The sequence below is a fragment of the Typopeltis vanoorti genome, chromosome 15, assembly GCF_054136105.1.
Source record: "Typopeltis vanoorti isolate ZY-2024b chromosome 15, IOZ_Tvanoo_1.0, whole genome shotgun sequence".
Classification (NCBI taxonomy): Eukaryota; Metazoa; Arthropoda; class Arachnida; order Uropygi; family Thelyphonidae; genus Typopeltis; species Typopeltis vanoorti.
The window spans coordinates 117,205,880-117,231,603 of record NC_143563.1 but is presented as its reverse complement, the minus strand read 5'-3'; the positions used below and the strand labels follow the sequence as shown (position 1 = coordinate 117,231,603).

At 36.4% G+C, this 25,724-nt stretch overlaps 1 protein-coding gene across 6 annotated transcripts in view; it reads left to right on the top strand.

The window, feature by feature from the left end:
• Ae2 (anion exchange protein Ae2) overlaps positions 1 to 25,724 on the top strand; it is an 834,322-nt gene that overhangs the window by 205,456 nt on the left and 603,142 nt on the right. Inside the window, exon 1 of one of the 6 annotated variants that reach the window (XM_090404849.1) lies at positions 1,620 to 1,715. The exons of 4 other annotated variants lie outside the window; for them this stretch is intronic. The gene's annotated coding sequence lies outside the window, so the exon portion shown is untranslated. Of the gene's footprint in view, positions 1 to 1,619; positions 1,716 to 25,724 lie in introns of those variants that run through there. One more of the 6 variants, XM_090404847.1, reaches the window with a different exon arrangement.

Here is a 25,724-nt window from a genome sequence, read left to right as displayed (position 1 = left end):
GATAGAAAAGGCCTTCTGAAAACTATTATTTATCATATTGCCATAGCTCGCGGACCGTATAATAATCGGCTGTGGGCTAAATCCGGTCCTTGTTTTCCGCCCCCTGTTCTAGATAGCGATCCCTTATATTATTTACATAAAACCCACACGTTACTTGCACAGTAATTCACACCACTATACGGCATAATAAAAACATTAGCACACAAAGCTATTTGCTGAAATGAATATATATATATATATATATATATATATATATATATATATATATATATATATATATATATATATATGCACATATATACCACTAAACAAATGAAGAAATCTTACAATCCCTGAAAATAAAACCAATTAATTACTACATAAGACAGTATAAACAAAAATGGCTAGAACATTTAAATCGAATGGACAACAGCAGACTACCCAAAATATTATACAGATACAAAATAAGTGGAAAAAGAAGAATCGGAAGATCAAGAAAGAGATGGCATGAGACCGGAACAGGTCACTTGGCCTAAATTCCATGTTAGGAAAAAGGAGAATTAGAGAACACATATACTCCATAACGAATTGAATATATTTTTAATAATTGCTGAAATCCTTAAAAACTTATCGAATTGTACCTACTAGCAGAGAAACTAATAACGAGCAATTAGATCACTCCAAAACAGTAATACTTAATTTTATTAAAGGAATCCCTGGGGAGAAAACATTAAATACTAATTACATACTGCCGATAAACCAATACCAAAACTAGTTTCCTCTATCCGCCCAACAAAAGATAAAGTTCACTAGTATTATTACCTGGAGTATACAAACTATATTGTCACTTTAAACTCTCGAATTATAAACAGTCTGGCAAATCTGCAGTGAAACGAAGATAACAATAGTTGGGAACCAACACGGTAAACTGGAGTAGCAGATCGTGTGCTGCGTGACACCTTACTTACTCTTAGATGGAAGAAAAACAAATATGAATGTTAAACCTTCCGAACAATCTGCGATACTGTATAAAAAAAAAAAAAAAACTTCTGACTTTGCCAGAAGTCAAAACATTTGGGATGTTTGCTTAGATATTTTGTGTTCTAATTCAGATTGCTTTGTAGTTTTGATCTTTAAATGCCCGTTACGGTTAGGCGAAATGCTGTATTGAAATATTCAATGTTTTTACTTCTCTATTGTTAATAAACCACTCAAGTTCTTTATTAGCATATAGAAGCAGCACTTAAATCTGAACAAGTCTGCAGTGAGAAACTTGATCACAAGGGTCTAGAAGTAGAAGTCTGGCGAACTCATTTGAGAAGCCCTTTATAAATGTTCTTCACAACCTAGACTGGATTCGAATCCAGGACTTTCTACCAAAGGGTATCGTTGTTACCCACTGAACTACAGAAACTATTCGAAATTGTATATTCAGTTAAGACATTTTTAATTTTATTAAAACAGATTCATTTTATTCAATTGCCTCTTCTTTTATATAACCGGTTTTTTAGTGTTTATTTCTGTTTATAACAACAGACTGTTGATAAAGATGTTTCACGTGTATGTTAGAACATCCACACGATAACTGTGGAATTGTTGTTTACTCATTGTTGCAGAAAATGCTTCTCTGAAACCATTCAGTTCAAATGAGTACTTGGAAGTATAAATAAATAAAAATCCGATCACGAGTTACACAATTCTTTTACTTAGAAAACATCAGAGAAGAATAATTGAATGTATGTATACTTTTTAAGTGTAATATGGCTCATTAATTTTTCGCAGTATAGCTTTAAGTATTTATTTTTAATGGAACAGTTATATATATTGAATAACTGTTCATTGAATTTTCATTTTTACTCGAAATCCATTTGAGACTACATGGCAATCATTTTCGCATCTCTGTATTTATTTGCATGTTTACGCTTGGCCATTGAAATTTAAATACTATTTGAATACTACTGAAATAACATGGAAACGATACATAAATTAAGTGATATTTTCATCCGTATTGTCGTTTGGATGCTTAATTGCACGGAGACACGAATGTTGAAAAAAAGAGTAAAGAGGCAGGTTTCTTTTTGGCATTTTCTTAGGTATGTCGAAAACATTTATTCAGATGTCTGTGGTACATATGAACTGCGGGGAACAAATCGATTTTGGTAGTTATCGCAGATGTATAATTTAGCATACAGTCACTACATTTTGAGTGAAAAATGTAAAAAATTCGAGTTCAGTTTCTAACTGAGCTCGAAGGCTGATAAAAATTTATTGTGTGTGTATATTATATTTATTACATATCTGAATCACCAAATTTTAAGTAGTTTTAGATCTGGCTAGTTAGTATTGGAAAAATAAAATTTTAACACTTATTCCTGCATATCCATACTTCAAATACTTTTCATCAGTTTTAATTATCTTTCAAATGTAAAACACGACAGTTTTGTCGGTGTAGTTAAAGACGTAATCTTCAACTGCTATGCATTTCTTAAAAGTTACTTATTAGTTTCAATTTCGTCAACATAATCCGGGAAACAACATTCTCGAAACATCCTTAGTTACAACTGTCAGTGGCTGGAAATACATGCAACTGAAAACATATTGCAGATCATGCATCGTATTAGTAGCCTCCGCTTAAAAAAAAAAGTGACAGCAACTCGATCGTCATAAATGCCATGCTTAAAATTCGCATTTTATGTCACTCGGAGATAGTTTTTCGCAAAACAGGCAATCTGACCAGAATACACGCTAATCTATATACATATTAATTAGCCTTACAAGCATGGCTCGATCATAGCGCACCTTGGGTTCTAGACTACTGTCGTATACAAATCACTGCTTTTCTCTCTCTCCCCTCCACAATTGCAAGCAGCCATACACGTGACAAAATGACCTAAAAAAAAACATTTATTTACTTTGGATACGCAGACGATGCACAAATTGGTGTTACAGCTATCATAAAACACGGCATTGAAGAGCGGGCTATAACGTCAAGTTTTTCCGTAGTGAAAGTTAAAAATACAACGCAAGTAATTGAAAAACAAAAGAGAAGTAAATGAGGTCGTAATTCTGGTAGGTACCCAGTACCGTCGACAGGGTGTGGCATACGGGCAGCCTGCCTCACGGCGCCGCTTAATAAGGGCGTTGCAAGTGCTGAAAGAAGTTTTTCTAAACTTAATCAGTTGACTAAAAATTATTTGCGAACAGCAAGAAAGATGAGTTGGTATAGCAACTATATCGATAGAGGCGCACGTAGCTTATAATTTAAATTTAGAACTTATAAACAGTTTTATTGTGCGATATCCCCGTAGAGCAAACATTTAATTAATATTATGTAATCATTTTGCATTAATGTTTTTCTTGTAATAAAAACAAAATAGTAATTGGAGATTTTCTTATATTTTTGCCTTACAATCCATCACGTTCAATATTTAATTATTTGCCTCAGGGCGTGATCTAATATGGCGACGGCCCTGTAGGTGCCAAAGACTTAACTAGCGATAAATTCATTATGAGAGAGGATATGAAAAGGTTGTTGAAAGAAGTGAGAGTGAAGTGTGAGAAAGTAAAAAATCATTAGTACACTACCTCGATATGATTCAATCTATAGGTTGTGGTGAAGTAATGGATGCGAGTTTGAGGGAAGATTCTGCCTCCACCACTCAATCCACCAACTACACCAACGCCATCTTCCACCACTAGTATTTTCACAGACGATCACAAACATACATGCTCACGTCAGGATTCGAACCCACAGCCTGTTGGTTGGAGAGCAGATATGCCAACCAGGCCGGCTATACAAACTTGAATTTGTATAAGAGGGACGGCCTACAATTGAATATGTTTGGCATCAGGAGTCTCGAAAAATTATTGATATGAGCCCTGTCACATAGTCAGGGAAACTGAATTCTCATGGGAGGAATTGTGAAAATCTGTGTAAGAGCGTAAATTTTAGGTAACTGTGTTAATGATGGAATGGTTATTATTATGGAAATGATTATGAAGAGAGAATGATTCTGTCTTCGTCCAGTTCTGACCTGTAGGGATGTTGCATAAGAACAGAGATCTGCAAGTTGTCAAACTGTGTCATGCAGACCACAGACAAGAGTATACAAAAGAGCATGCAGGTAACTTATGTCTGTACATGAATGCTAGAAATATCACAAACAAAAGAGTAGTCTGTTGCCTTGGTTAATATATTGAGACTTCATGTTTTAGGCATTAATGAGACCTGGCTGTCAGAAGCAGATATATTACCTGGTATTGAGTGCAAAGGGTATAGCATTTTTAAAAAGGAGAGAAGGGGGTGTGTTGCTAATGATATGAGATGACCCGAATCCAGTTCGAGTTGAGACCTATGACTGCAATATTAGTAACAGTTTTTCATATGCCAGTGACTTTGAAGCCGTCTGGTGTGATGTGGAATCCAACAAGGTTAAATATGATGGGTGTGAAAAGAGCAATCATAATGACAGACTTAAATTATCCAAACATTGATTGGGTGGCTGTGAAATCACATGAGAAGAATGAAACTGAATTGAGCTGTTGCAAGACAACTACCTCAAGCAGCATATGACAGAAGGAACTCATGGTTATATTGTTAGATCTGATTATAACGTCAGAGAGAGAGAGAGAGTTTCAGTTAAAGATGTAACGATTTTGCCTCTGTTTGATGACAGTGATCATGCGGTACTCACTTGGGAAGTGGCTAAGTTCCTGAATGTCCCATTTCATAAAAGGTTGCATGCTGAACTGCAAAGCAGCAAATTATGACCACCTGAAGAGTATTCAGGGTTCTGTGCTATGGTATCAATTGTTGGATGGGAATGATATCGACATTGGGTGTTTAAAAATACTTAAACGATGTGTCCCTAAAGTTTGAAGCATAAATAGAGGAGCGAAATAGATGTGTAATCTAATTAAGCAAGCCATTTGTAAGAAAAAGGCCTGTGTAGCTCAGTGGAAGTGGCGCTTGCATCCTCTGCACTCTGTTGCACGAAGTGACTAGACTTAAGTTCAAGTCTAGTCGCTGACTGAAGGAACTTTTTCTAACCTTTCTTCGAACGATTCCCGAGTTAATCTATCTCTGCCGCCGACAAGCGGGTTTTTCATCCCGTAAACTCGAGACAATCGATCGTAGTACCCACATCATTTCAGACAGTAACATATCTTGTTAGGGTTAGGTACCAAGAGATGGCAGCACTTCATCGGTGGCTGCTATAATTAGTGATAGATATAGGCCAGCTATCTCTGATTGGCTACCCGTGGAGATTGAACTGACCACTCAGTCTCCAAAAAAACTAGATAGGGTATAAAGGCCTTGTCTACTCTCTATAAGGGAATAAAAGGCATGGGCTGGTTTTTTTTTTTTTTCATTTGTAAGAAAATTATGTGGAAGGATTACCTTGTTCATAAGGATGGTGTCAGTTAAGATAATTATAAGAAGCAGGCCAGAAGAGTCACAAGTGTTGTACAGAAAGCTGAGTATGAAAAGAAACTTGCTCTGCAAGTAAAAGATAGGATGAATTTGAAAGAATAACTACTAAATGCAGATGGTATGCAGGTAACTGATGCAAAAGTGATTGTTAAACTAATGAGTGCCCATTTTGCTAAAGCTATCAACCTGGTATATGCAACATTGAACTCGCTGACCTATTCGCTGTATCAGGTGTACCACAAGGATCAGTCCTTAGTCTGTTGTTATTCAGTCTATACATTAATATCATTGGGAAGGATTTTACATGTGACATACAGCTGTTTGCCAGTGATGCAAAGATAGGTAAGGTAACCAGGAGTGCTGCTGATATGCAGTACTTGCAGAATGATTTGAATAGGGTGGAATTGTGGACATGTGAATATGGTTGTCAGTTCAATGTTAATAAATGTAAGGCTGTAGCCTTACGTGTGCTGTTTGGCATCATTAGATATCCAAAGTCGTATTATATTAGTGGGATTATGCTAGAAGAAACTAATCAAGCTAGGGATCTCGGAGTTTTAGTGGATAGGAAACTGAAGTTTAAGGGTCATAGCAAAAATTCTAACGACTAGAGAATAATTGCAATGCTGAAACAAACCTCGACATGTAAAGATAAGGAAGCCATTTTCCCTCTTTATCTAACTGGGACTATTGTGCACATGTCTGGTCTACAGGTTTCCGTGAAGATTCTGATACTATGGAGAGAAAGAGAGAGTGCCCAAAATGATATCTGAATTGCAGAATACAGATTATGAAGATTGAGAATTTGTAGACATGAGCAAACAGGAGAAAGTAGGATATGATTGAGACATACCAACTTCTGAAAGGATCATACAGAATTTCGGTAAATGGAATTTTTAATTTTATGGAGAGTGGGGAAAGGATGCAAGCGCATCCTTGGACGTTGAGAATGTTGTCAGGAAAGAGGTGAGAGCTAGATTTTTCTCTCATAGAGTGGTGCGTGATTGGAATGGATTGCTGTTGAATCCTGTGTGCAAGTAGCATGAATGAATTCAAGAACAGGTATGGCACCTGGTGTGAAAAGTGCCTCCCTGTATGAGTTCACGACTCTCTGGAGATCTCTTAATAATAACAGTTAATTAAGGGAACAGGGCAATCAGTTTGGTCGTCAATCTAAACCAGTGGTTCTTATCCTTTTCAGAGTCATGGAACACTTTTGATTATAAGAAAAATGTGGGGAACACCAAGAGCATTAGGGTCATAAAACTAAACAATAAAGATATACCTGGACTTGCCTTTTATAAAAATGGAACTTATTTTAATGCGATGCTTGAGCTTGGCTTTTGCAGGTGGCAGCAATATCAGGTCTAATATGTGATATAGCTACCTTTATCTCTTTGTCAATATTAGTAAGTCTTTCATGCATTTTAGTTTTTATATGGGTTAATATTGAGAAACCGAGCTCACACAAATATGATGTTGAAAACTGTAACAAAAATTTTCGCCACAAACTACGCATGTCCTACATGCGTAGTTTGTGGCGAAAAATTAGCAAATAAAGCTATAGTTCCAAGTAAATTAAAAAGACATTTACAATCGAAACATGCTCACTTGAGCGAAAAACCGGCTGAATATTTTAAAAGACTTGTACCGGATAAAACTATTCAAGCAAAAAGATGGACTAAATTTGTAATTGTGTCCGAAAAAGCCCAACAAGCCAGTTATGCAATCGCAGAAATTGTTGCTAACGAAATGAAATCTCACACAATTGCAGAATCTGTAATTCTGCCAACATGCTGTAAAATTTTAATATCATGTTTGGCGAGGAATATGAAAAGGTGATTTTAAAAATTCCTAAGTCAGATAACACCATTTATCGACGTATTCAGGATTTGGCCAAAGATGTTGAGTTTCAAGTGGTATCTCAATTAAAGAAGCAGATATGTTTGCTATTCAGATGAACCAATCGACTGATGTAACTGATAAAGCTCAACTTCTAGCCTTCAGTAGATTTATTTATAAGGAAGATATTATAGAACAGTTTTTATTTTGTCGACCATCCCGGAAACAACAAAGGGCCAATATATTTTTGATGTTGTTGATAATTACTTTAATTGCCATAACTTGTTCTGGGATTCATGCATCAGTATATTTGCACGGATGGATGTCCGCTCGATGGCAGGAAATGTAAAAGGAGTGGATACACTGGTTCAAAATAAGAATCCTAGAATTATTTTTACACATTGTTTTCTCCACAGAGAAGTACCAGCGTCAAAATCATTGGTACCTGAGCTTAAAAAAAAAAAAAGTACTAAACGAGACTAACAAAATTGTCAATTATATAAAAGCCAGGCCGTTACAATCGAGATTGTTTGCAACACTATGCTCCTCAATGGAAGCTTCTTACACGCAGTTGTTAATCCATACAGAAGTGAGATGGTTATCTCGTGGACGAATTTTATCAAGATTTTATGAACTAAAAGAGGAAATTCTAATCTTTTGACAACTCCCAACAATCTGAGTTATCAGATTTTCTTAGCGACGAACTGTGGTGCAGTTTTATTTATTCATATGGAGTTTCCTCCCTTTCCCCCCGTCCCTATTGGGGCTAGTTGATCCCCCTCATGGGGGTTAAGTATTTATGGCTGTAAATCCGTGTGTGTTCAGGGGGCCGGTTTGCCTGCTTGCGGGATGAAAAATCCCAGATAAACTGGGGGGAAAAACCCTGCTGTCCACGCCCAAGATCGGCTAACTTGGCTATGGCTGAGGAAGATCCTTAAGCTCCTCACGTCGGCGACGGGAATCGAACCCAGGACACTCCTTCTCCAGGCATATGGTTGCGAAGCGCAAAGCCACTAGACTAACCGCGCGGACTGTGGTGCAGTAAGGTTGCATTTCTTGTTGATTTATTTCAATCTTTAAATGCACTTAATAAAAGTATGCAGGGAGACTGTGAAAACATTCTTACTTCCGCTGACAAAATTAACGCATTCAAGGAAAAACTAATGCTTTGAGAAGAAAGAATCAGAAAAGAAAATGCAGTAAATATGTTTGAACTAACGAAAAAGTGCAAACTGAGTGAAAATCTAATAGATCTAATTTTACAAACCTTAAGATTACTAAATACAAATATTGAAAAATATTTTCTCTCACTTGACATATCATCCTTCGATTGGATAAGAGATACGTTTGTCTTGCGCGTATAAATTAGGAAATTTAAAGATTACAAAAGAGGACAAATTAACATATAAGAAATGACAGAGGTTTAAAACTAAAGCATTCAGCAATAGATACTACTGCGTTTTGGTTATCTCTAAGAAGTGAATTTCCCAATATTACCAAAAACGCAATAGAAGTACTACTTCCATTCTTCACGTGATATTTGTGCGAATCAAGCTTTTCCGCAATGAATATTATATAGAACAAAAATAGATCGCGGCTGGAAGCCTTGGAAGATGATTTAAGAGTATATCTAAAATTCGACCTCGCACAAAGGACATTCTGAAACAACATCAAACTCAGATATCTCTTTAAAATTAATTGCAAGTATCTATTTAATACATTTAATATTTATTTGAAAAAATCAATAAAAAGTTTTAAAAATAATTTTGAGTATTGCATTTCTTACTCAAAATGTCAGAAATATAGTTTACATTTTTTTTTGGAGCAAAAAGGAAAAGTAATTAATATTATTAATAGTGTGTGTCTGTAAATCAATCAAAATTACGCATTTTTTTGCCAGATCGTCAAAAAAAAATTAAAATAATATATTTTTAGTGTGCCGCAGAATTTTAATAATTAGTCTAGCTGTGCCATATTATGAAAAAGGTTGAAAATCACTGATCTCAACCATTAAGATTTTCCATTTGGACAATGAGATTGTCACATTTACAGATAACTGTAGTATTCCGTAGTGGTGCACTTTTCCCTTCAGTAAGAACTTTGTTTTAACAACTGTAACAGCATTGCGAGGTAAGTTTAACCTGCTACCTATCTCAGCGTTCAGTAGACCATCGTCATTACATTTAATAATTTCAATCTTTATATATACTGGAAGCAACTATATGTAATAGTTGCTTCCAGTGAAAAGAAGACTCTTAAGTGCTTGTCTTTTTTTCACAGGAAACAACAGCAGCAGCCTTACTTTGCATTTTATCTGCCATTGTTAACAACAGCAAAATAAGTGAGACGTTGTGATCAATGATCTCGTAAACAGTCCGCAAAAACTACACATCGGTTAATAAACAGCAGCGTCATGTCGCTAAAACCGTTGTATAAATGGGCATTGTTCATAATTGAAAAGCATCGTGAGGTGTGGTATTACTGTACTTGGATTACAATTAGAACTGTGCAAGAGGGGCAACACTCTTTAGAGGGTCACATATCTCATACTTAAAAAATTAATTTCTTAAATATGACGTAAAAAGTAAAATATTCAGAATCAGTCTTATGGAAAAATAAATCTTGTGTAGTAAATATGCAGTAACTTATGAGTTATTGCACTTGACGAATGGCGGACAAAGAATTGAAGTTCAGAGCGCATATTGCAAAAGTTGGTGAAATAGCTCATTAATTATTTGGATGTTGAAAAACACTTTAACAGGTAAATATAAGGAAGTTCTCCTTCTTTATAAAGCTGTGATTCGGCCATGTCTTGCCTATGTGCAGATTTGGTCAGCTGGGTCTCTTGGGACCAGAAGGTGGTAGACGATTCAGAGATTAATGAGCCAGATAGTGACAGGTCCGTGGAATACTCACTGCGAGGATACGTTGAAGGTTTGTGAGTTATCAAGTTTAGTTGATAGGTGGAAAAGAGGTGACATGATAGAAACTTTTAATAGATTAAAGGGGTTTTATAAAATTGATGCAAGTGAAAATTTTCAATATATGACAAATAGTTGGAGAACTAGTGGTAATCTGTGGAAGTTGTGTAAGAGTGTAGTTAGTAAGGGTATGCAGACTACATGTTTTGCATGCAGAGTGTTAAATGAGTGGAATGGATTGCTAGAATTAGTTGCGAGTGCCCTGGTAGCCGTCACTGCTAATAATAATGGAGTTTCCGTAGATCAGTCGGTATAAATCGATGCCCTTTAGTTAGAAAAACCCGAGTTTGAATCCCGTGCATGAAGCGAAGAATTTTTATCAGCCCTCGTCAACTGGCGGTGAGTTAGCCGGTCTGGTATGGAGATGGCAGAGTTTCGATTCATCTCTCAAACCAGTCCCACGAACACACATCTACGACATCGTATAAGGAAGCCAACTGCTTCCACACCAACCATTCGGTTGAGGGGAATAACTATTATAATAATTATAATAGTAATTATTATTCGAAGTAGGTGTAGCACCCTGTAAGTATATTCTCAAAGCACCGTATCCGTGAAATTCATGAGGGATTATCATTAGGGCAAGTTTATCTTTTTTACCCTTCACATGAGAAACGTAAGGATGTATCCATGCTTTTACTTTTGCCAGCGAACGAACCGTCTGGTTTGAATATTATTAATCTGTTACGCTGCAGTTTGTAAAAATGCTGATATTCTGAAGTGAAGGGTAAAAAAGATAAACTTGGCAAACTTGCCCTAATGATAATCCCTCATGAATTGCATGGACACGATGCTTTGGGAATATACTTACAGGGTGCTACAGAAAAAGAGTGCTATTTTTCACGATGTATTATTTTTCATAATTACATGTTCATATTAGTATGCGCTGCATCTTGTTGCGTTTATGGTTTATAGTATATCTGTTTTTATTTTTAAATAGCTGAATGCTTTCTCATCCGTTATTTATGTATTTTTTCGCTTTGATTATAATTTTTGTATTAATTCGGATCACAAAATGAATCACTAAACTAAATCCACATTGTACTCTTAAGGAATACTTCTACAAATCATGTTAGTTCGCTCGATCTCTGCAAAACAAAAAGTATTCTTTTGCAAATCGCTAGATTCATTAATATCTTCATTAAAAAATAATTATCCTTCCCAAATCGAAATATTTTACTGCATTCCTTTAAAAGAATAACAGATTATAATCTGTTGTTCTTTTTGTAAATTAATAATGAAAGTATTACTTTCACGTTGTTAAATTTTTAGTGCTTTTCTTCCCTCAATGCCAAAAGAAATGTCATTTCACTTTACGATTTCCCATTACCAGATATATCAATCAGTCTTTCATTTTTTATTTTTTCATGGCTGAAATCAAAGTTAAAATAAAATAATTATCAACTGAATTTTCTGTTCATACGACGCCCTGCTGTTGCGGTTCCCATGAAGATGATTTCATTTGTTCTACGTGTTTGATTGCCGTATTTTATTTTAACTTTGATTTCAATAAAAAATGAAAGACTGATTGATATATCTGGTAATGGGAAATCGTAAAGTGAAATGACATTTCTTTTGGCATTGAGGGAAGAAAAGCACTAAAAATTCTATCAACGTGAAATTAATACTTTCATTATTAATTTACAAAATGAAATTCATAATTTCATTCAGCGAAATATAGCAAGTGCGAATTACTGACGCCATTAATTGAATGTCACACTTGAACTGTCAGTCAAGTAGTTGCATTTGAAGATGTAAAATGCATTTCTGATTGTGCGTCGAGGTAAAAAAAAAAAAGAAGTTTACACTGCTATAGAGCATATACTGTATTTTTGGGGATGCTATTTGTATAGTTTCCTAAGGTTTTTTTTTTTTTTTTTTTTTTCTTTTCAGAATACAATAATAAAATATATAGGAATACAGATTTTAAAAAATTTGGAAAACTTGAAAAAATTATCCTTTTGAAAATCTTTGAATCATGTTTTATGTATTTACTATGTTTCTTCTCTTTTCTTCAAGGACGGGAGTACATATGCCCTTATCCCTCGAAGGCAAGTATTATCATTGCAGTTGACAAGAATAATGATGAGTATACACATGGATGTATACTCATTCATATACTCACTCGAAATATAATAATAAGCATAATGAGTAAAGAAATTGAAAAACTTGAAAAATGTTTTTGAATCATGTTCGTCTGTTGTTACAGTCAGATGAGCAGTGCTTAGAAGATCGCATTCGAACTTCTCAAGGCTGCCAATGGTCGGCAGATAACAGGTTGGAAAACACTTCGCTGAAGGAAAATAGAATTGGGTTGAGTTGTTTTGAATTACGGCCGAAGCAACCGGCCTTAATTAACTGCGGGTGTTTTTCTGCCCGCTTTGCTTGTTTTTCGGCAAAGAAAATATAAATACAACAAATTAAAAAATACACCCTCTGTTCAAAAAGAAACCGAACTTTTCGAAAATAGAAGAAACTAGTGGCGCCACCTGTTGTATCTTTTTCATCGAACGATTGATCCCTTTCTACTACTAACCGCGCTCAAACTTGCTTAACGTTTTGCTGAGCCATCAGTAGCAGAGGCTCGACCAACCTTTGCTGGTGTTTATGACATTTGTTTCATTAGAAGCCGAGTTAGTGCCAAGAGTGACAGCGTGTTTTGACGAACGGTCGGAAAATGAGTTTCAAATAGAGAGCTGCGATTGACTTTTGTGTTAAACTTGGTAAAAGTTTTACCGAAACGCATCAGATGCTTCAAAAAGCATACGATGATGAATGCTTATCCTGTACTCAAGTTTAGGAGTGGTTTAAGCGATTTCAAAGTGGTCGTGAGTCGCTAGAGTACGACGAAAAGCTGGGCCGTTAACATCCAAAAAAGTGCGTGATTTCATCAAAGAAAACCCGAAATCGTCCGTGAGATTTTCAGAAATATATATATTTCTGAGAATTTCTTCATTGTCTTACACAATGAGATTTAAAATGGTTTTTTTTATGAAGAATGAAAATTGTCCCAGTGCATTAAATTTCTATTTAATAATAGAAATTTAAATATTTTGTGGTAAGTGAGATGTTGAAATCTTGGTCTGTCATTTGTACACAAATTTTTGAGCTGCGATTTTCAAGATGAATTGCAACACATCTATCCTAAATCTATACGCACTCTAATTCCATTTACGAATCACTCACTCGAAGTAATATAACATAAAGAAGTTCTCGTTCTTATTCAGCACAATCTTACGCAACATCTAGGAATGTCCCTTCCCTGAAAAATCTCTCCTGTCTTGATTCAGAAATAACTCTTAACGGCTTAATCCTTGCAATATTCTTTGCATTCATAGATCTACGTATCGCACCTACATGAAAAATGAGATGCATAAATCGGCGGTTTTACAGGAAATGAAATTTAGATTAGTGCTAATTCAACTATAAAACAGTCGTTTTAGGACAGTCTGAGAGATTTCACAAGTTTACTCTGCTGTACGCAGAAGTAACTAATGGAAAGGAAACATTTATTACACAATTTCTTGGCTTGGACGTTTTTTATTCTCCTTTTAAAAAAAAATCTAAAATAATAATGCCATAATTCTAAATTTGTCATTTTTTTTTTTTTTTATCGTCGCTCAACGTATGATGGCCTGTGGATTCATTCAAGTGTCAACTTTCCGGAGCATTTCCACTGCAAGGAAAAAATAGTGTGTCCGTTTTTCCTATAGTGATTACTGTAAATAACTGGCGTGGTTCTCCTGGTTAATTTAGTGCATCCATCAACATACTTGTAAGCAGCATACCTTAAAATCAGTTGCGATCAGGGCCGTGCTTACACTTTTTCCGAAGCGCTAGAGTTCTGTGCGGCCTCTCTCGTTGTCCCCCCCCAGCTAGAGACTCGTGCGCCTGAAGCACGGCTCTGGTTGCGATACATAATGAGATTATACAAATTAAGATACTTTAGAAAAATACTTGATTACTGGTGCCGTTCCCAAATCCGTAGCGCACGCTTTCTTTTAGTATGACTAAGGCTCCTTAAGTATGACAATTTCCATAAAATGTCACTGGCGTGCACCCTTCTCACACAGGCTCAATCATAGCACTCCTACATCTGCATATCGATATATTTCTTAGTCTTGATGGAAAAGTGTTTCAATTAACGCTCGAAGTTGCTCATGATATTACGTGTGATAAAACACAAGTTAGCGGAAATAAGTCAGTAAGGTAAGGATGAACAGTGATTTGTTTGTCAAGTAACTTTTGTTTGCAGTTACTTGGCTAAACAGGTACCATATACATATTAATAACATTTTCACTGTTAAACTAGCACTTCGTTTGTAAAAAGAAATCGGCAAAGAACATTGCTTTAGTCAGCATGATGAATACATTGCAGAGAAATGAATAACCAGTTTGAAGGAAGTTTGGTTTTCCGATTTGGAATGACATCGGTGCTTTTATAAAAGTGGAATGCTCCAAAAATAAAAATCAGCTTTGTTTATACCTAGATCTTGGGGAGGGGAGCAAGAAAACCGCAACTGATGGCTTGATGTGACAGCAGAAAATAAAATACATATAGACATAAAGTGAAGAAGAAGTCGAGTAGCTCTAGTAAAACAACTTACGGATACTCCTGCGATTCGTTAACCGTAATTTATCATTTTAGTTACCTTTAAAATTATGCAATCTTTTATTTATTTATTTTTTTTCCTCCAACTCTTTAGAAACTGGCAGAAGAATTTAGGGAAATTTCCATAGCAGAATGGGCACCGTTATCTTAGTGTATTTATTATTATTATTATTTTTTAATTAAATTATCGGCCTCCTTTGGCATTCTGCAATTACATTGCATTTTAAAATTTGAAACGTATTTTTTAAGTTTTTTTTTTCTGTGACAGTTCAAAAGAAATTAGTCCTTTGGATGGGAGGGAGCTAGAATTGTCTATCTGATTGAAAAGAAGCGAGTCATAAATAAACTGTAAACAAAAACTTAGATTTTTTTTACAAAAATGTGATAAATATTTCTCTCAGCTTTGGGAATCTTCTGACTAACTTCTTTTGTTTGCATTCGAGAAAACCATTATGCCGAAAAAAAATGTTTACTACTCTTTCCCCCCCCCCCCCCGCTTCAAAGTGATATAATTACTTTCGTTTTTTGTTACATTTTAATTTAACAGCAACGCGAAAATCATTTATTTGCCCCAAGACTACTGTTTCCTGGAAGCATTCCTTAAAGTTATTATTATCGTCATCACAGTACAGTAATACCAGCCTTACGACGATTCATTTATAGGACGCTTTTCATTTAGACCAGTCCATTTATACGCTGCATTCGTCCATACGGCGGTATTAGCACGAAGACTGCCATGAATCAGTTAATGCTAATTTTCTGTGGCTGTTGACAAAATGTTGGTTGCTGGGTACATCTTTTCCTGTTTCGCTGTGAATTTTGTAAAGTGCTTATTATTACTTAAAACCCCTCTCTCTCTCTTTCTGTATGTGTGTGTGTGTGTGTGTGTATATATATATATATATATATATATATATACACATAATATGTATATATATATATATATATATATATATATATATATATATATATAGTGTGTGTTACGGTTAAAGTGATAAATCCGGTTATTATTAATAATTACCGGTTAAAGTGAATAATTCCTAGAGGAGTCTGGTAAATGTAATAAAAACGTGTTTATAGGTTTCCATTCTCAATAGATATTATAACAGCTTAGGTTAGGTTAGTTTAGTTTAGTTTATAATGAAAAAAGTAAGGAAAGTACTTATTTTGCACTCAGTGAAACCAGAAATCATTATAAACTAACCTAACCTAAACTAACCTGGATGTCGCATGTCGAACCAGAGTGTAGTCGTAGTTTGTAGTGGGCAGATTAATGGGGATGAAAGATAAACGTTGTTGTGGGCCGAGCTTAATGATTGCAGGCAGATAAATGGAGATAACAAATAAAAGTTGTTGAGGGCAGATCAATGGTGATAATAGATAAATCAGAGAAGAACTGATCGGTGTTTTTCTCCATTGATGAGGAAACAGGTACGGCAACGACGTTTATCTATTATCCCCATTTATCTGTCTGCAATCATTAAGCTCTGCCCACAACAACATTTATCTTTTATCCCCATTAATCTGCCCACGACAAACGACGCCTATACTCTGGTTCAACATGCGACATCCAGGTTAGGTTTGGTTAGTTTATAATGATTTCTGATTTCATTGAGTGCAAAAAAAGTACTTTCCTTACTTTTTTCATTATAAACTAACCTAACCAATAAAGGTTAGGTTAGTTTAGGTTATAATGATTTCCAACCGATAAAGGTTAGGTTACATTAGTTTATAATGATTTCTGATTTCATTGAGTGCAAAAGAAGTACTGTATACTTTCCTTACTTTTTTCATTATAAACTAACCTAACCTAAAAATTATAATTATATTATATTTTCACTATATAATTTAAGGAAATTACAACGTACTACGATATGCATTAAAATAAATTTTAATATATTTCAATATTTCGGCAACGTCACGTTGCGATTTTCAAGAACTTAAGAACAAGAGACGTGCACGCAGGCACAGGAAATGAGGAAGAAGTCTGAAGCTATTATTTCTCCTACAGTCCTGATGGTGCCCTCTAGCAGGCAATGTTGGTATTCTTGGGCGATTGGGCTGAAGGTCTTCTGATGTACGTTTCCCAAATTTGTGGAAGTCTCATGCATCCAAATTTGTAGAGGTTTGGATCGTTTCTTAGGGTTGAAGTTGATTCCATGAAATGCATTTCATGTCTGTATTTGCTACGGTGTTATTATCCTGGCTTTCTTCCACCATATTCTATGGGAGGTATCCAGTGCATGGTCAGCAAGACCAGAGGTGGCTGTATTGGTGAAACCGGATGTAGTCCTTGTGTTCTGAAATTCTCATATTTGCTGTCCTGCCTGTTTGGCCAAAGTAGGACAGCTTACAGCTGCAAGGGACCTGGGATACACCAGGTAGGTCTAGGGGGGGGGGTTGTTCTTTAGTAGAGCGGATCAGGGATGCCAGTTTTTTATATGGTTTGTAACAAGAAATTAAGTTATGGTTTTTTTAGGATTTTTGTGATTTTTTTCCAAGGTGCCTCGGATATAGGGTATGGTGATGGATTTAGAGTAATCCTTGTTGTGAGGGAGGGGGGGGGGTTGTGGTTTACTGGTTTCAATATTTTTTGGATTTTTTTTTTTGGAGGGGGGGGGTAGCCATTGGCTGAGAAAGTGTTGAGAATGTGGTTTTAGTTCTGTGGTTAGAACATTGTCATTCGAGCAGATAAGTTTAGCCCTGTTGTGTAGTGTCTTAATGACACTTGGCTGCCAGGATAACCAGGTAATCCCTAACTGTGTGAAATTCAAGCACCGTTTCTCTTCGCAAAAGGAACTTCGTATTTATAACACTGCCAGCCAAGCCTTACTCAGAGAACAAATTGCTGCCACTCGCCGTTTGCTGAGTGAAGCTAACTCAGCTATACAGTTACTCGAAGATGACCTTTCAAGCACTTTAAGCCACGAAATTTGGTCGATTTTACACGACATCTCGTGCACTGCAGCGGAGAAAGAATTTAAAAAAGTACGAGATCGACACATGAAAAAATTTGAAAATTTAAAAAAGGACGCGATCTCAAAACCGCAACTTCCTACCGAAACGGTAGTTAACCTGTCGTCACTTAGTGTGAAACCTGAAGTACTTGACACCCTCGCACGTGGCCACAACTTTGCCATTGCACCCAGAAGAATACCTGCTGATGATATCATGATACGGATTGAACGCGGGATTCGACACCTTCCAAGCCACGTCGCCAACGATATAAGACTGGATGTAGCCTGTGTTCTGACCAAAGCTAAACCACCTAAAACCAACATGCCCAGTAAAGAAATTAAATCTCTATTAGAATTGAAGAAAAACAAGAAAATAATAATCACCAAAGCTGACAAAGGGAATGCCACAGTGTTGCTTAACCAAAAAGATTACACAGGTAAGCTGAAATCTCTATTGTTAAATCAGGCCACTTACCTCCCCATTGAGCACAATCCCACCAACTCTCAAATTAGAAAACTCCACAGGCTCCTTAAGAAGGTCACTTCTTGGCCTGTGGAAATCACTAACAAATTAAAACCATATAACTCCATACCCCCCCCCCCCACCCCCATATTTATGGACTCCCAAAAATTCACAACGAAAATGTGCCATTATGTCCCATAGTGGATGGCATTGATTTTCCCCACATACAAACTAGCTTAACATTTGGCCAAAGCTCTCTCACACTATACTGGCAACACCTTTATACATAAAAAAAACTCAGCCCACTTCAAAGCCAGCATAGAAAACCTTACACTCAAACACACTGACATAATGGTCAGTTTTGATGTCTCCTCCTTATTCACAAATGGCCCACTCAAAGAATCCTTAGAGCTAATCCAAGCTAAATTTCCTCCCGATATCACAGCCCTATTTCAGTTCACAATGAACTCAGGCTATTTTGTTTGGCAAGGAAAATTCTACAAACAAATAGAGGGGACAGCCATGGGTTCTCCACTCTCCCCACCCTTGGCCAACTTTTATATGGAGACTTTTGAAGCGAAAGCCTTAAACTCTGCACCACAAAAACCAACCATTTGGCTTCGCTATGCAGATGATGTATTCGCTATTTGGCCGCATGGCTCCGATGCACTCCTCTCCTTCTTAACACACTTAAACAAACAACACCCCAGAATCAAATTCACCTGGAAGAGGAAAAAAAACAACTGCATTCCTTTCTTAGACACACTAGTCACCCGCTAGCCTGATGGAACCTTGGTTTTCTCAGTATATAGAAAACCCACCCATACAGGCAGATACATTCACCAACAATCCCCCCCCCCCCCCCACAACAATATGGAGTCATTAAGACACTACACAACACGGCTAAACTTATCTGCTCGAATGACAATGTCCTAAACACAGAACCTAAACCACATTCTCAACACTTTCTCAGCCAATGGCTACCCCCCCCCCCCCAAAAATCCAAAAAATATTGAAACCAGGAAACCACAACCCCCCCCCCTTCCCTCACAACAAGGATTACTCTAAATCCATCACCATACCCTATATCCGAGGCACCTCGGAAAAAAATCGCAAAAATCCTAAAAAAACATAACTTAATTTCTTGTTACAAACCATATAAAAAATTGGCATCCCTGATCTGCTCTACTAAAGACCCCTCCCCCAGACCTACCTGGTGTATACCAGGTCCCTTGCTGCTGTAAGCTGTCCTACTTTGGCCAAACAGGCAGGACAACAAATATCAGATTTCAGAACACAAGGACTACATCCGGTTTCACCAATACAGCCACTCTGGTCTTGCTGACCATGCCCTGGATACCTGCCATAGAATATGGTGGAAGAAAGCCATGATAATACACCGTAGCAAATACAGATATGAAAGGCTTTTCATGGAATCAACTTCAGCCCTAAGAAACGATCCAAACCTCGATATATTTGGCTGCATGAGACTTCCTCAAATTTGGGAAATGTACATCAGAAGATCTTCAGCCCAATCACCCAAGAATACCAACATTGCCTGCTAGAGGGCACCATCAGGACTGTTGGATAAATAATAGCTTCAGACTTCTTCCTCATTTACTGTTTTGCTGTGCCTGCGTGCACGTGTCTTGTTCTTAAGTTCTTGAAAATGGCAACATGACGTTGCCGAAATATTGAAATATATTAAAATTTATTTTAATGTATAACCTAGTATGTTGTAATTTCCTTAAATTATATAGTGAAAATGCATAACCAACGTCAGCCTTTCCATGAGAGTTATATTATAATTTTAATTATAACAGCTTATAATTTCAATAGAAATTATAAGCTGTTATTATTTCTATTGAGAATGAAAACCTATGAACATGTTTTTATTACATTTACCAGATTCCTCTAGGAATTATTCACTTTAACCGGTTAAAGTGATTAATTCTCATTATTCACTTTAACCGTTAATTCGGTTTTTTTTTATTTATGTTGTGTCATGTCTTCTATTTCTATACTACTTATGAATTAGTGATCACTGTAGATGCTGAGTCATAGGTCGTATGCGATGCGTAGTGTGTATATTCTCAAAAAATCGTGTAACCCCCACACCCCCAAGATTAAATCCTGAGTGCTCTACTGCACACATTCATCCCTCGACTTAAATCCGGGTTCCGTTCCATCCTGCAGGACGTAAGTAGATACATTAAATCAACAGAGTTATAGGATTAGGAACTTAACCGTAATGAGTATACTCTCATTTTAATTTTTAAACCTTATAAAACTGTACTGTGCATTACTGCCACTATAAAACAGGAGAATAATCACCCAAATCTTCCTCCACAATGACATCTTCTTTACCTTCCCTATGTGAAGGACTAGGTGGCAGTAGCTCTTCTGGTGTTAGCTTTGTTTTGTTTATTTGATGAAAATGCCCAACGTGCTTTGCTTATTGCTCTTCTTCTTTTCATCATAAATTTGTTTATAGCAAGCAAACACATCATGTACTTTCGTTTCTACTAATAAGTAGCGTTCAACATTGGGATCCATGTCTTCAACCATTTTAAGAACATCGCTAACTGCAGAAAACATTTCTGAAGACCCTTCACTGTAAATCATTTAACTACCTCTTCTTGTTTCTCTTTTCCCCCTTCTTTTTTTTTTGTCCTTCCTCTTCTGTATCATGCTGTTCCTCCAGTTCGACCAATTCTTCGTTGATCAGCTCTTTAGGGCACTTTCTATGATTTGAACTATGTCGTCATCATACACTTCAAGATTCAGATTATTTGCTAGGCCCACTATTATCAGAGCAATAAGAAGTCGTGGATGGTTCAAAATTTTTTTTTGCAGATGCCTTATATATCACAAATGGTTTCAGTTTATATCCAGCTACATTTTAATATTACGATTAAGATGCATTACGTAATAAAGACATATTACGATTCTTAACAGAATCGTAATATGCCTTTAAGACCTATTGAAACAAGGCATAGATTTTAGCTTTTTGTGGATCAATGTCAGCTGGGGCATTTTTTTCTGACACAAGGCAGTCTCATCCATATTAAATATTTGCTGGGCAAATAATTTTATCCAATTTTCCCCCAAACTCCTTGCCAGCCTTCTCATCAGCACTTGCAGATTCACCATACATTTTCATATTATGCAGCTCAAAACGCTGCTTAAATCTCATGAACCAACCGGAAGAAGTGTTGAATTCATTGTCTTAATCGTGCCCTGCTTTCTCCTTTAACATGTTGAAGAGACTTAGTGTCTTAGCGGTTATGGCCCTAGTGCTAAGAGCCATTACCACTAAGGCATGCGGTATATGCTTTTGGTTCAGGTCCTCTATCCATGACACCAGTAGCTTTTCCATATCACCGACAGGACCTTTTCGTTGCTTCGTCACTGTCGTTGATTTAATGGAAGCAGATCCTTTCTTTTTGTGTTACATGGTGATCAGTATTCATTTTAGAAATTATGGACTTTACAACTGTGTTCTAAATAACTCTTTTATATTTTTTATATTTTTTCGATCTTCATATTAAGATCATCATCTGGAGCATATACAAATATACAGGACAAGCTAAGTTGCACTATGTACAGTGTCCATAATTTCTAAAATGAATGGAAGCAGATCCTTTCACAGCCTCTACAAGTTTATTCTTATTTTTCAAAATGGTCGTGACTGTAGAATGAGACCATCCGAAGTCATGCGCGATCACACTGATGGGCTTACCAGCTTCATGTTGCTTTTTCACTTGCAACTTCATTTCAAGATCAATTGCTCTCCTCGTTTTCTGTGATTCTTTACTTGGTTTTTTGATTGTGCATGTAGGAGCCATGTTGCACAAAATATCGCTAAATATTTAACGATGAATACATAACCTATTTCTCAAACACAAAATCAACAGAGGAACTCATATTGGAGGCTTAATGGGTTGTATACAGCACTCAGAAAGGATTAAAACAGAATTTAATACTTCCTATATATTTCGTCTCAGTAAATGAGACATCTTCAGTACTAATGTAACATAAAAATAAATAACACATAATACTAAGCTCAACCACGTGGGTGACACTAAAGTCCTATCTAGGTGGAGCGCCCTCTAAGGGCGGTTGTAGGTGGCCTGGAATGTAAAGTGGGACCTCTGGTGATAAGCGTTTCCCAAATCTTAGGAAGCTTAATGCAACCATATTTGTTGAGATTTGGTTGATTCCTGAGAGCTGCTGCTGCTGCTGGTTCTAAGAATAGTCTCTCTTTTTTGAATTTGCTGTGGTGGAGCATGGTGGTTTTTTAGTATTATGTGTTATTTGTTTTTATGTTACATTAGTTTTTTTGTAATCCCTGAAGATGTCTCATTTACTGAGATGAAATATATAGGAAGTATTAAATTCTGTTTTAATCCTTTCTGAGTGCTGTATACAACCCATTAAGCCTCCAATATAATGTCCTCACAGCACTTAAGCCTCTACACACGGATACCAACAGAGGAACTGTTGAAGACACGTACCGACATGCTGAACCAGGTTGCCACTGAATGCATTGTTGTAAATAGAAACCTTTTTACTTTACGCTTACTTGCATCTTGTTTGAAAGTATAGTCGATAATGTTATTTATTCCCTCATGGGTCAAGGGCATATATTTGAACAAACGTAAGTCGAAGGATGACTGTGTGTATATATACACACAGTGATCTGTGTGTATATATACATAGTTAATAATGGCAGATAAATTCAGAGACTGTCTTGCCTTAGTAGTTTGTTAACTTTTTATATTAGAGTGACAGCTGAGTTGGATAAGTGGAATGGCTACACAGCTGGATTTTGCTAAGGCTTTTGACAGGATATCCCATGGAATACTGTTATGCAAATTAGAACTAATGAATTTATATTAAACTGGTGATGTGGATATGAGAATCGCTCATGGACAGATACCAAAAAGTAGTGTATGAAGAAGCAGAGTCCAAGATGAAGCAGGTGACCAGTGGTGTGCCTCAAGGCTACTTGGCCATTATTGTTTAATTTGTACATAAGTTACAGAAAATGACTTGAAAGGAGATATCTAATTCTTTGCTGATGATGCAAAGTTGGGTAGCGCCATAATAAATCACGCTGACGTAGAGAGCTTTCATGATGATTTAAATAAGCTGGCAATATGGGCAAAAGATAATGGATGTCAGTTCACTCTGGAAAAGTGTCAAGTTATGCATTTTGGTATTAAAAGGTTACAAGTGGTGTACCACATTGATGGAACTTTACTTCAATAGATTGATGAGGCTAGGGACTTGGGGATGTTGGTGAAGAGAGAGAGAGAGTTGAATTTCAGAGGGCATATTGCTAAGGTGTGCAAGATAGTTCATAGGATTACTTGGCTATTGAAGAACACACTAACCTGCAGGGATAAAAAGTTGTTATTCTTCTATATAAGGGATTGATGCGTCCACATCTGGATTGTGCTAAGGTCTGGTCGCCTGGATTCCTTGGAGATGAGGAAGTGGTAGAAAAGATTCAGAAGCGAGTGACCAAGTTGGTGAGTGGTGTAAGGAATGCTCCCTACATTGATAGATTGACAGTTTGTGGGTTACAGAAGTTGATTGATAGGCAGAGAAGAGGGGATATGATAGAAGCATTTAAGTTACTAAAGGTTTTTATAAGATTGATGCAGGGGAAATATTTCAGCAGTGGGATAGTAGTGGAAGAACAAGAGGTCATCCCTGGAAATTAAGCAAGGGTGTGAGGACTAGAATTTTCATTGAGAGTGGTGAATGAATGGAATATGTTGCCTGACTCAGTTGTGAGTGCTTTGTGTGTGACCGAGTTCAAGAAGAGGTATGATTATATATTGTGTGGATAGTTTGAGTCTTCATGGAGATGCTTGTGTAATAATAATAATAAATACACTTTGAATTTATCAGTGAAAAAGAAGACACGTGAACTGATTACATTACATACTAAGATTAAAATTATTAAATTTAGTGACAATGGGGTACCGTACACTGAGAGAGGCCGCAGGCTTGCACTACTGATGTTAAACTTGTTAAAAACAAAGTAAAGTTCTACACTAGTTACACTTGTACTACGCTTATCCGTGAATCTGACAATTTTATTGATGAGATATTGAGCTCTTATGTAGCACAGTTGGAAGAATGATGGTATGTTGCACCCTTCAATTGGAAAAGGTCTTAGTTCGATTCTCAATCATGATGGGAAGAATTTTTATATAGATTTTTCAATCGAAGGTGAGTTAGCCAATCTCATTCAGAGATAGCAGGGTTTTTTCTCCCCAAATCTCTGGTTTTTCATTCTGCATACAGACAAATCAAAAATTAAGGGTCAAAAAAGAAATCTGAGGAACAAATTATACATTTTCCCATAGGTTATTATATTCGATTAATGCATCTGTTTTAAAGAGTGCATTAGGCGCATTAATCGATGGATTGCTGTACCACCATGTATGCATCCCATTTTGTTCAAGGTACACCTTGTTACTGTAAGTAGATTGAACACAATCTTCCTTTAGCAAACCCATGCTGTGCATCAAAGAGGATGTTATTATCAGCAAACCAATTTTGAATACTGTCTTCACTAGCCTCTCCAATACTTTTACCACAACTTCAGACAGATTCGTCTGTAAATTGAACCATTAGTCTTATCACCCCTTTATGAAGTGGAACAGTTTTGTCTTCTTTTCACTTGTTTGGGACTTGGGAAATTCTAAGACTCATATTAAAGAGGTAAATTAAAGCTATTAACTGTCTGGAACATTCCCAAAAGACATGTAGTGATATACCAACAAGTGCTGCATTCTTATTTACTCAATTTCTCATATATATACCTCCTGCTCACTCACAATCCATTAGTGGCTCCTTCTCCCTACCCACTCTCTTAAGTTCTGCCTGATATTACTTTCATGTACTGCCCACTGAATTAGAACCAAATGAAGCTAGCTATCCCTGCTTGATGTTATCAACCACTATTAAATTACTTTGTGCTGACACATCAATACGTGATAACTTATATGCAGTCAGGGACATTATTTACTTTGCCAACATTCAACATGAAAAATTGCATAACATCAGCTAAACAAGACCAGTGTGCTTCCCTTTTGGTCTTGTTTAACATCAGCTAAACAAGACTAAAAGGGAAGCACACTGGACAAACAGTTCTACAGGGAAGCAGTGTACACTTTTTTGTTGTTGTTTATTAATAATCAGCTATCCTGCACTATAGGGATACTTTGCTTATCATTCAGGCAAAGAGGCATTAGATCCACATTAGCAAATCACTCTGACATTCCATGATAATACACAATGGAAAAAAAAAAAAAACATTCATGCAACACAAAATATATGTAGAAGCCTCTGGAGCAAATTTAAATTCTGGAAAAGCTAATGCTTATGGCCAGAGAATTGAGAAACTTAAACCAAACTTCCAATCGAATACAACTGC